Source organism: Octopus bimaculoides, chromosome 18 (assembly GCF_001194135.2).
Source record: "Octopus bimaculoides isolate UCB-OBI-ISO-001 chromosome 18, ASM119413v2, whole genome shotgun sequence".
Taxonomy (NCBI): domain Eukaryota; kingdom Metazoa; phylum Mollusca; class Cephalopoda; order Octopoda; family Octopodidae; genus Octopus; species Octopus bimaculoides.
This window is the reverse complement of record NC_068998.1, coordinates 51,133,676-51,145,583: the sequence shown is the minus strand read 5'-3', so window position 1 is coordinate 51,145,583 and position 11,908 is coordinate 51,133,676. Positions and strand designations below refer to the sequence as shown.

General features: G+C 35.1%; 2 long non-coding RNA genes across 2 annotated transcripts in view; one reads left to right on the top strand and one right to left on the bottom strand.

The window, feature by feature from the left end:
* Positions 1-10,123, top strand: part of LOC128249872 (uncharacterized) — a 126,464-nt gene extending 116,341 nt beyond the window's left edge. Inside the window, exon 4 of the long non-coding RNA XR_008266003.1 lies at positions 9,966-10,123. This is a non-coding gene — a long non-coding RNA (uncharacterized LOC128249872). The remainder of the gene's footprint in view (positions 1-9,965) is intronic.
* LOC128249873 (uncharacterized) overlaps positions 1-11,908 on the bottom strand; it is an 87,572-nt gene that overhangs the window by 53,407 nt on the left and 22,257 nt on the right. The gene's annotated exons all lie outside the window — the stretch shown is intronic.

The following is an 11,908-nucleotide window of genomic DNA, read 5'->3' as shown; positions in this document are numbered from 1 at the left end:
TATATATATATATATATATATATATATATATATTTATGTATATATATGTGTGTGTAATCGTGAGTGTGTGTGTTGTGAGGTGGGTAGAGAGGAGTATTTGTGAGATGACTTATTCTAAACAGCGAATAATTAAAATTGAAGTAATCCGATTAAGCTGTGTAGTTTTCAATCTCACCATGTTGATAAATTGCAAAGCCTATCACATTACGGTACATACATACATACATACATACATATATACATACAAACATACATACATACTCACACACACACACACACACACACACACACAGATATATACATATATACAGGTACGCATACATCCATATTTACGCAAATATATATGTATATATACACATACACTCACACACACACACACACACACACACTCACACACACACACACACACACACACATATATATATATGTACGTATGTAATTATGAATGTATATATGTACGTAATGAACAAGAGAAAATGGATTGAACGACGCTATATTTCATAGCACTACAATTTCTTCCATATACCATTACTCACCTAATATATTTGGTGAGCTAATATAAATGATATAAATAATATATTATTTCGTACAATATGACATTTCTAAACACCCTTCTTCCTTTTTTAATGCAATTTTCTGTGCTTTACTTTTCTGAAGATGTAGAATAAGACCAAAGCATTTCCATTGTTTTCACTATCTGGCTTCAAAAGCCAGATCGAATTTTACCTGCTATTGTTTCTATTCTTCAAACATTTCGAACAATGAACTTGACCAATGAAGCAACCGCACTTGCATTTATCTTTTAAATACTGTCATTTTAGTATTATGCATAACTTTATTAAGGCGGTGAGCTCGCAAAGCCATCAGCACGCCGGGAAAATACTTAGCATTTCGTCCGTCTTTACGTTCTGAGTTCAAATTCCGCTGAGCTCGACTTTATATTTCATCCTTTCGGGATTGATAAAGTAAGTGCCAGTTAAACACTGAGGTCGATATATTCCCCCGAAATTGCTGGCCATATGCTAAAATTCGAAACAATTATGTATAACTTTATAATGTAATACGTTATTTCCTAAGATAATACATTATGGCGTGATTTGAGGAAAATCTGACTGCTATTTCTGCCTGGTCGAGAGACCCATTTTGGTTCGTTCGTCCGACATCGCCTTTTTTATGGTAGTTTATCCTCTCTAATATTTGTTTCCATAACATTTAATGTCATACATCAATTTTGCAGAAATAATATTTGTCTAGTAATTGCTTGGATTATCTCAATTGATCTAAGTTTTCAATTGACTGCATAACATATAAACACACACACACACACACACACACACACACACACACACACAGAAGTATATATATATATATATATATATATATATATATATATATATACATATATATGTGTGTGGGTGGGTGGGTGTGTATTTATGTAGGAAATCGTATCGTATAGAACATCTACTTTACCCAATATATTAATTTTAGTATCGAGAGTTGAGCAAATATACCAATTCTATTGGGAATCGGTGTAAAAACTAACAACCTATAGATCAGAATGTTTCCCTCACATACCCACTCATCCTAACATAATATATTCCTACGTTATTATTAATTGGGACTTTGGGGCGTCATATCACCCATTCGTTTGGTTGGTTTTCTTAAACGTTGTTCACAGATGTTTACCTACTTCCGATACAAGTATAATCTTAATTATTGCAAGTTATCGTTCTTGTCACGTTAATTATGTTTCATGTCTTTCATAGTTTCCTATGACGCTACTAGAATTACTCTACGCACGGGTGTATGGTTAATTGGTTCGCTCTTCAATTATGTTGTTTTCCGTTTAGTTCCATTGCGCTACACATTGGAAAACTGTCTTCTATTAAAGGTTCAGTCTGACCAAAGCCTTGTGAGTAAATTTGGTCGACGGAAACTATGTGGAACTCCGTCATATTTGTGCTTTTGCGTGTGTCATCTCACACGACGCTGGACAATCCGGATCAACAGACATTTGTTGTGCTACAATGTTACAATTCAATCAACAAATGTGTTTTCCATAATTTTGGCTAATTTTTGATGGTGAAGGTCACAGAGCGGAACTATCGAGCTGTTTTTTGTTGAAGAAAGTAAATAATTCATTTCAAATTCACAGCTAATCTATTTTGGAAGTGTACGAACATTACAACTTTAATGCTTTACTTATAAACAGAGAATCCAAATCCGATATCTAAAAAATAAAATAAAATAAAATAAGATAAATCAATGATAATAAACTGTTTGTGTTGAAAACTTCATTCCGTGACTGCTTTCTCTGTACACAAACGTAATTCGAGGCACTTCAATAAAATACAGCTTGATTAATCATGTCGCCGAAGCAGAAGTTTCTACTGGACGACAAACCAGAACGATAAAGCTAACGCCATAACCCAGCACATCCGGCTCTCTCACTTCTGTTTATTCTTAATCTAATGTTATGTTTCCTCGTCGAATTTCAATCCGAACGAGAGAAGGTGTCAGTGGTTTCTTATGAATAAATTATTAATCTTCACCAATAGGAAATAGATAAAGACTCTGCAGCAAATGTGAGAAGAAATCAATGATATATCCGTGTTGGTTGTTCAGTTTTGTGTCAATCCCTTAATCAGTTGATCTATGGTAAAAGACAAACCAGCCTGGCTACCTAGATGTTTTTCTTTCCAGCGTACTATATTTAATCTATATATATATATGTATATAAAATTGAGAATGTATGTCAGTGTGTGTGTGTGTGTGTGTGTGTGTGTGTGTGTGTGTGTGTGTTTGTGTCAGTGTGAATCCCTAAAATACGTGATGCAATGGTTACAGCGTTCGGCTCATAATCCTAACATCGTGGTTTTAAATCCTGCAACCGAGCAAAATGCTATGTTTTTTAGCGAAGCCTCCTTCATATTACTTTGGTCCAGTCAACTAAGTCGTAAATGGGCACCAGACGAGTTCTGATTTTCATGTTTCCCCCATTATTTATGACATTCCTGAGCTATAATTTCTATAGAATATCTGCAGAGATAATATTTAGAAAAAAGCAAAGAAACAAAATCTAACATCGTTGAATCCGGTTGGATTTGAACCAGCACATCGGTTATATACACCCTTCTACTTGTATCCTCTTCACGAAATCCTGGTAATAGATTTAACTAATCAAATATACATTTAGTTTCCATTCGTGTATCCGTCTTCTTTATTTAGTAAAAGATCTGTCGTCTGTAGTTTTGATGTTTAAGATGCTTCAACATCAAACGTTTGCATGGCAACAGATTCCAACAGTGGCGCCGCCTATAGGGTTTTTATATGACTCCTTTATCTGACGACGTTTTTTTTTTAATGTTGCTGTTGTTGGTAGTGGTGTTCTACTTTAGCACTCGCAATATTAATAGCAATAGCAGTACCAGTAGCAGCAGTTACTTGAAGTAGTAGAAGCAAAAATTCAATTCTATCAGCAAGAAGCTTTACAAATTGAATAGGAAGAGTAACAACAACAATAGTATTAAAAAATACTGCTACTACTACTACTACTACAACTACTACTACTACTACTACTACTACTGCTGCTACTTCCTGTGCTGCTGCTGCTGCCACTACTACTACTACTACTACTTGTTGAAGTTGCTATGGTCCTTTGCTGATAAGATTGCATTTTTTCTTCATTCTAGCCGTGACCATCCAGTTTGTTTGGAGATCAGAAACAGTGCATTCAATATGCGTGCGTGAGTGTCTGAGAATATTTGTTGTTGTTGCCACTCCGTCGCTTACGACGTCGAGGGTTCCAGTTAATCCGATCAACGGAACAGCCTGCTCGTGAAATTAACGTGCAAGTTGCTGAGCACTCCACAGACACGTGTACCTTTAACGTAGTTCTCGGGGATTTTCAGCGTGATACAGTGTGACAAGGCTGACCCTTTGAATTACAGGCACAACAGAAACAGGAAGTAAGAGTGAGAGAAAGTTGTGGTGAAAGAGTACAGCAGGGTTCGCCACCATCCCCTGCGGGAGCCTCGTGGAGCTTTTGGTGTTTTCGCTCAATAAACACTCACAACGCCCGGTCTGGGAATCGAAAGCGCGATCCTATGACCGCGACTCGCTTTGTTCATCTGTCTGTCGAAGAGCGTAGGCTCGAAACGTAAAAGATTTTTTCATATTCCCGACTGTCAAACTAATACACCTGCTTGTTGTACATACATTTGTTTCCGTCTTTTGTTTTTCTATAATTTTCAACTATATACAATATATATGTATGTGTGTGTGTGTGTGTGTGTGTGTGTGTATGTGTGTATGCATGTATATATATTAAATATACGTATATATATATATGTATGTATGCATATATGCATGTACGTAAAGATAGTGAGAGAAGAGTGCACACATGAATACACATATATAGAACAATAGAAAAAACTTCACAGAAATCTAACTTGACATGCCGCAATATACGCATGCACGTGTGTTTACACACACATACACACATACACACACACACACACATACACACACGCACACACACACATAATTACCAGCATTTAATCAAATGATACGCTGAAGCTGTCTATGTTTCTGAAGTGCCTCAACGCATATAGAATACAATACGTAAATACTACATATTGAAACAATTTATTACATGTTTGAAATTTATCTAATTGAATTAATGCCTAATTTATTACTGCTGACGTATTTAATTATGGAAAACATCCTTTACAATAGTTAGACTTGAGAATAGAAATTGAATTAATTATTCAAATTTAAAATGAATAGCCCAGTTCCTAACAGACAATACCTGACTCATACATAAATGAACGCTAAAACTCATCCATCGAACGTTCGTTCTATTACCACTCCCCTCTCCAACTCGTACCTTTTCTCAATCCCTTTCCTTCTTTTGGTTTTACAGACGTATTTTCCTCATCCACCATATTTAGGCTCTCTCTCTCTCTCTCTCTTTCTTCCTCTCCCAGTCTCCCTTCCTCACTCCACCTCTCTCCCTCCCCTCTCTCTTTCCTTTCCCTCGTCTCTCTCTCTCATGTTTTCTTTCTCTTTATAATCTACAAATTTACTCTTCCTGAATTATTGCTGCAATTTGCATTTTTCTTCCATTTTAACTATACAAAAGCTTACAGTCTTAAAATCTACGCTCGATCCATCTGCGGGGTAATTCTATTTAATACTATATTACGTATGGGTCATTGCCTCGAAAGAAACAGAGAGATCGATCAACACTCCCATAACACCATAAAATCTCTGAAGACCCCATTACCTGCAATATATCGAAAATGTATAAAAATCATCTGATTTGGGCCTGCAGCGAAGTCGGGGAAGTGATGCTGCAAAATGTCGGCGAGGCCTGCATCCAAAAGTGGCTGAAGGTTGTCGAAAATGGAGGCGCTCATGAGGCAGTTAGTTCTCAAGGCGGTGAAGCGTGACGGCAAGTCTAACAAGTAAAATAACAATGACTCCTTTTTTTGGTACGAACAATATGAATAAACTCAGTTTCTTTTGTAATTTTTAGGAATTTATGAAAAGTGTATAGTGACTTTTGGTGTATATACGATAGACTTCTCTCAGTTTTTAAGAGAAGGCATTGGTCGGCCCGAGGTTATAGTAGATGACACTTGCCCAAGGTGCCACACAGTGGGACTGAACCTGGAACCACGTAGTTGGGAAGCAAACTTCACATCAAACAGCCACGCTTGCTCTATATACATTTAATTATACACACACGTACGTACATATATTTACAGATATATACGAGTTGATTTTAAAAATGCAAGGTTTGAGTATATAAATAGCACGGCCATTTTAGCAATCTGAATATATTTGTAACAAAAAAAATTACAAACATAAAAAAGCAGGTTGCAACGCCATATTGCTTTTGTGATAATCGTGACTTTGTTTCATAAACAAGGACAATGAGAAATGTTTTGTTTATTTGTTTGTTTGTTTTTGCTTGAACAAGACTGAAACTAGGTTTAACCAGAGAAGTGTTCTCCTATTTTACGTTTTTTTTTTTTAAGTCACCTTGTACACAATTTATATAACATCTACGTTGTAGCTCTTTTTGTATTCTTTGTTCAATTTTAACTATTCATATTTGTCTAGTGATGCACGACAAATATTTTTCTACACTTTTTGACACTTGATTCATTGTATTGTATTGAATAAAAAAATAAACAAGCCCCACTCCCGCTGCATACATTAATCGAATCTGTGACGAATTTTACATTTACGAAGTCTTAACAAAAGTCATTAAGTTTCGTTGTATTGGCCAAGCACACACGCACACATACGCTGTCGCGCCCTATAGATCTTCTCATAAGTTTTGCAGAATTTTGAATTTCGTTCCCATATTTCTGTTGAAATATACTGATTTTATAATTAATTATGAAAATTAGGCGCAGACGTTGCTGTGGGATAAGAAGCTTGCTCCCTAAACAAATGTTTCTGGGTTTATCCTTGGTTTGTGACATATTTAAATAGATACAATGAGGATGTGTATCGTTCGTCTGTGACCTGATTAAAAAGGTACAATAAGAAAGTGTTCCTTTTATCTGTGACCTGTTTAAATATGTAGAAGGAGGAGGTGTATCTTTTGACTGTGACCTGTTTAAATAGGTGCAATGAATGGTGTATTTTTTGTCTGTGATCTGCTAAGTCAATGCATAACTAACAAGTTATTTTATCGATGTTTCGACAATAAAGTGTTCGGCCCCGATCTCAGTTTCTCTCTTTATCAAAAGATTTCATGACACAAACCCAGAAGCGGCTAAAAATAGCAGTCATATCTAGTTCAAACCACACCCTACAATCATAGAAATGGACTTTTGGGGTAAAGGGTTCAGCGTTTTCTGCTCGTCAGAAAAAGCGGGATGCTCACAGCTGCGATACCTTTGGTCATAGACGCGTTCAATCAGAGCTAAAACGAGGCTAAAGAATGAAATACCAAAGAGGAATGGTGACTCTGGTTATACAGAGTCACTATTCATGATAAATGAAATAAACTGGATGGTCAAAAATGGAATGCTTTTGATCACAGTTCTCAGCGCAGGCCGTGGTTTCGCAGCTGCTTTTCTTCTTCGCTTTGTAGGGCTTAGCCTGATTAATTCTGGTTGAAGCAAAATCTCTGATATCATTCTGACACGACGATGTCCGTTTTGTTCGTAGGCATGAAAATACTCAGCTCTATATCTGAGCTCGGAGCAACGTAGTAAAACAGATTGAAATCGAAATCTTCCTCATGTGGCTGTTCTTCTATTGCAAAAGTCATATAAGAAGGATTTCCTAGAAGAAAGCTGCAGTTAATTATGATAGGTTATATACATGCTTTTTATCGTGATCCAATAAGTCTCTGAATGTTTCATGTTCGTTCATTTATATTTTTTTAATATTTTCTAAAATACTTTGGTCATGAAGTAGACGTGTGTTGAATTAACCACTTGGATGTTTATAATCGTGAATCTACAGAGAGTCTTTTGATGTATGGATAATGAAATTGCTGTCATATGAAAAGATGAACCAATTATTATATGTATATATATATATAATATGGGTGGGGCGTTGGTGTTTGTGTATATCTATGTATGTGCATGCTCTTTCAAGTTTATTTTGCAGAAGTCAAATTGGTCACTAACAAAGTGACAAGGCTCTCCGTTTGAGTCAAGAACGATCAGGGATTTGCGATCATGTGAATGACTTAATGTGTGTATATATATATATATATATAGGGGTCTATATGTGAATGTATTTTCAATCATTAATGAGTGAATATATTTGTTTAGTATAGATGTGTGTGCGTGCGCGCGCGTGTGCATGTGTGTGTAAGAGTGCGATTTCTTTTTAATGTATATAAGTAAATACGCATGTATGTATATTTGTGTGTGTCTCTGTATGTATGTGGAAGTGTGTGAGAAGACAAAATCTAGAATAACATTTCTCTGCTTCCTTATGTTCCGAGCTCAAATTCCGCCGTGGTCAGTTTTGCCTTACATCCCCACGAGGGTGATAAAATAAATTACTTGTCATGTACGATTTAATCAACTTACCTCTGCTTCATAAATGTTAGATTTTGTGTTTTATATTCTGCTTCTTGTCATAGCATTTGTGTGTTCGAGTGCTGCGGGTTTAATTATGGAATGAAAATACAAAGAGTTTTATATCACAGGCTGAAGGAAAGAAATTTAGTGGAGTAGATTAATTGATACCATCGATGACAGCTTTATTATATTTTGTCATCGTTCTGTCAAGAACTAGAGCGGACGATATCGACTAACTCCGCCTCCAAATCAAAGAATTGATCGAAATCTTCAGCATATCGAAATAAGTTCGAGTGTTGTGATTTAAACTACATTACTAAAGAAGGAAATCGAAGGCATAATAAAAGTCTTTAAGATTAAATTCGATGAAGCTTTATAAACGGTTGAATTTCCCGTCTGTATTGCAAAGATATCAACACCAATCTAGAGACACAAATCTAAAGACTGCTGCGTATTGATTACTACATCTTTGATATGAATTTTAATCATTTGCCGGATTTCACATTATATTCCATAACTAAATATCAGAGCTTCAACAATTGTCAGTCACATCTCATCTAAATTGCATCCAAACGTCTTAAAAACATGGCAACACTGTATTGCAATGATACCTGTTTAACTCCATCTGTTGTGTCTTGACTGTTTCTAGAAGTAACTGTCTAGCATCAAGTACACCTACCATCTGATGATCACGGCTATAATGACTTGATTTTGAAGGTGCATAGGTCTAACCCACTTCATTAGTAGTGAACTGGGCTTAAACAACAATGATTTATATTATTATTATTATTATTATTATTATTATTATTATTATTATTATTGTTATTATTATTATTATTGTTATCTTTTTGCTGTTTCTGAAGTTTAACTCATGGTTAGTTCTGATTAAGAGTAATTATAATCACAAAGTATCTCGGTTGTGACCTACCCAACTGCTTCCAGGTGATGTGCCTAGTGTTACATTATCGAACGTGCTGCCATGTTTTTAAGACGTTTGGATGCAATTTGGATGCATTTTGTGTGAGATGTGACTGATAATTGTTGCGGCTCTGATAGTTATGGAATATAATGTGAAATCCGGCAAAAGATTAAATTCATATCATCGATGTAGTAATCAATATGCAGCGGTAAAGTCTCTAGATTGGTGTTCTATTGTTTCACACACTTCACATACAATGTACCTTGAGAATATAGTCAAAAGGAGAGAGTAGGTGTTTAGTTGATTTGATTAATAATCGATTATAAAAGAAACGTATGGAATTATTATTATTTATGTATTATATTCCTTACCAAATCAGAGAAAACCCCGGATCAATAAATCTTTCATTTATCATTCACAAAAGGCGATCGAATGAAAAAGGAAAATATGACACTTTAAAAACATCCGAAATCACACGTACAAGTGACACCTGAAGATACTTACGAAATGCTACGTAAAGTTGGCACCTTCAGAGAATAGCGATCGGAATTATATGAAAGAAGATGGAGGAAGGAGAAACGAAATGCAGAAAAGCCTGAAGATAACTCTATTATTCTTCCGTTAAATACATTGATCTAGAGTTTTTCAAGTGTTCACTTCAGAAATTCAGAAATGTGCAAGTCTCAACACTTTAATGGAAGCATAAGAGCAACTTTTGATAAGGTTGCGTAAGTCAATGCGGTTTCTATAGAAAGGGTGTTTTGTCAATTTTCTATAGCGAATATATCAATAACTAGATTTAATAAATGCTGTCTACGCCGACAGTTGATAAAGAGCCAAGTGAAGTGTTGACTATTATCAAAACCAGGTCGTCTGCTTTATTAAGCATTTATCAGCCAATTATCTGTAGATACTTAACACTGAATATTTCTGCTTGCATTCTTAATATAATTTATTCCACTAAATTTAGCTGCTATTCATTTCAGCTATGCACCAGCTTCTTATCTTGTGGTGGATGTCCCCTTCAGCCTTCCTGAGAATATAATAGACAACCAGTGGTGAAATTACTCTAAAGTGCATAGGAGCGATGTTATAATAATTATAATAATGGTTTCAAATTTTGGCATAAGGCTATCAGTTTCAAGTAAGTGGCTAAGTCGGTTACATCGACTCCAGTACTCGACTGGTATTCAATTTATCGACCTCAAAAGAATGAAAGTTAATGTCGATCCCAGCAGAATTTGAATTCAGAATGTGCAGACGGACGAAAAGCCGCTAAGCATTTTCCCAGCGTGCTAACACGGTTCTGCCAGCTCACCACCCTATATATTAATAATAATAATAATAATAATAATAATAATAATAATAATAATAATAATAATTCATGAATTGGCCAGGCAAATCCACTTGTTCATCCTTTTTTTTTTTTCCTTTGAATTCTCCTACTGTTTCAATCACTTTTTGGGTATCTCTGGCTGTTGAAAGTATTCCTCCTTTACTTTGTACAACATAATTTTTCAGACCCGGTTGTATTGTACTTACAGCATCTTAGCGCATTTTATTGGTTTTGTACAGACGAAGGGGCTGTATTTTTTCACGTTCTCAGGCTCTCCTAGACTGGTAAGATGTATGCGTTGAATGTTCTTCCTGAACAACTACAAATCAATGACTTACGACTTCAATAAAAACATAGTTTGTGAGATCCATTTTTGCATTGAAAGCTTATTTACCGACCCTGACGGTTTGCAAGGTAAAATTGACGTCACCAGTATTCGAACTCAGTTCTCAAAGTTCCCGAGCAGATACTACAAGGTATTATATCTGGCAATTCTTCAACAAGTTCACCATTTTAGAAACAATAATAGCGTTTAACTAATTATAATGCTTCCTAACTTTATACTTATTTCTAGTTAACTTTTTAACGTTTCTTGTAACAAATATTTTAAGACTACACTTAAATTAACGTCTTGTTTTCACGTAGATGACATGTGTGATCACCGGGCTATAGATAATGTTTAGTTCATTAGTGTAATCAAATAGAGAAATGCATGCTTAATTGATGTTTACATAATTAGTGCTTCACTATACTAGTCCTAATTTCGAATCTTTGCGTGGGTTAAACTAATTTTCTTTTTCCTGCATAGGAATGTTGGAATATCTCTCAGTAACATAACATCACTGATATTACTATTATTATTATTATTATTATTATTATTATTATTATTATTATTATTATTATTAGTAGTAGTAGTAGTAGTAGTAGTAGTAGTAGTAGTAGTAGTAGTAGGCAGATGGACTGGACAGTACGCTGGATAACACGCTTAGCTACATTTCGTCGATCTTTGTGTTCTGATCTCAAATTCCGCCGTGGGTGATTTTGTCTTTACTCCGTTCGGGGGCCGATATACAATAAGTTCCATTCAAAGACGGAGTCGATGAAAATCAATTTCCCCCTCTCCACAAAATCTACTGGCCCTCGGCCAAAATTTGAAACTACTACTACTACTACTACTACTACTACTACTACTACTACAATTACGTTAACATCTTATGTGAAAGTGAAGGAGTATAAAACATTGAAGTGAAACTTGTAAGCACCGTTATCATCAGTAACTTCATATTTAAAATCGATTTTCTGAAACTAAACCGTTCAGGTCTATTTCTGTGAACTGCTAACCGTTTTCTTAACAACTCTGAATTTCGAAAATGCTGTTATGGTTTAAATATTTTAGCATTTTGCGTCTTTATTTATTCTATTAGCAAGTGTTAGATTCTTCGGAAAAAGCTTCTAACGATTTTTGCTCTGCGCTAATTATGTAATAATAATAATAATAATAATAATAATAATAATAATAATAATAACGATAACAACAACAATAACAGCAACAACAAGAAGAAAAGAAAACAAGAATAAAGAAGTCAATAAACA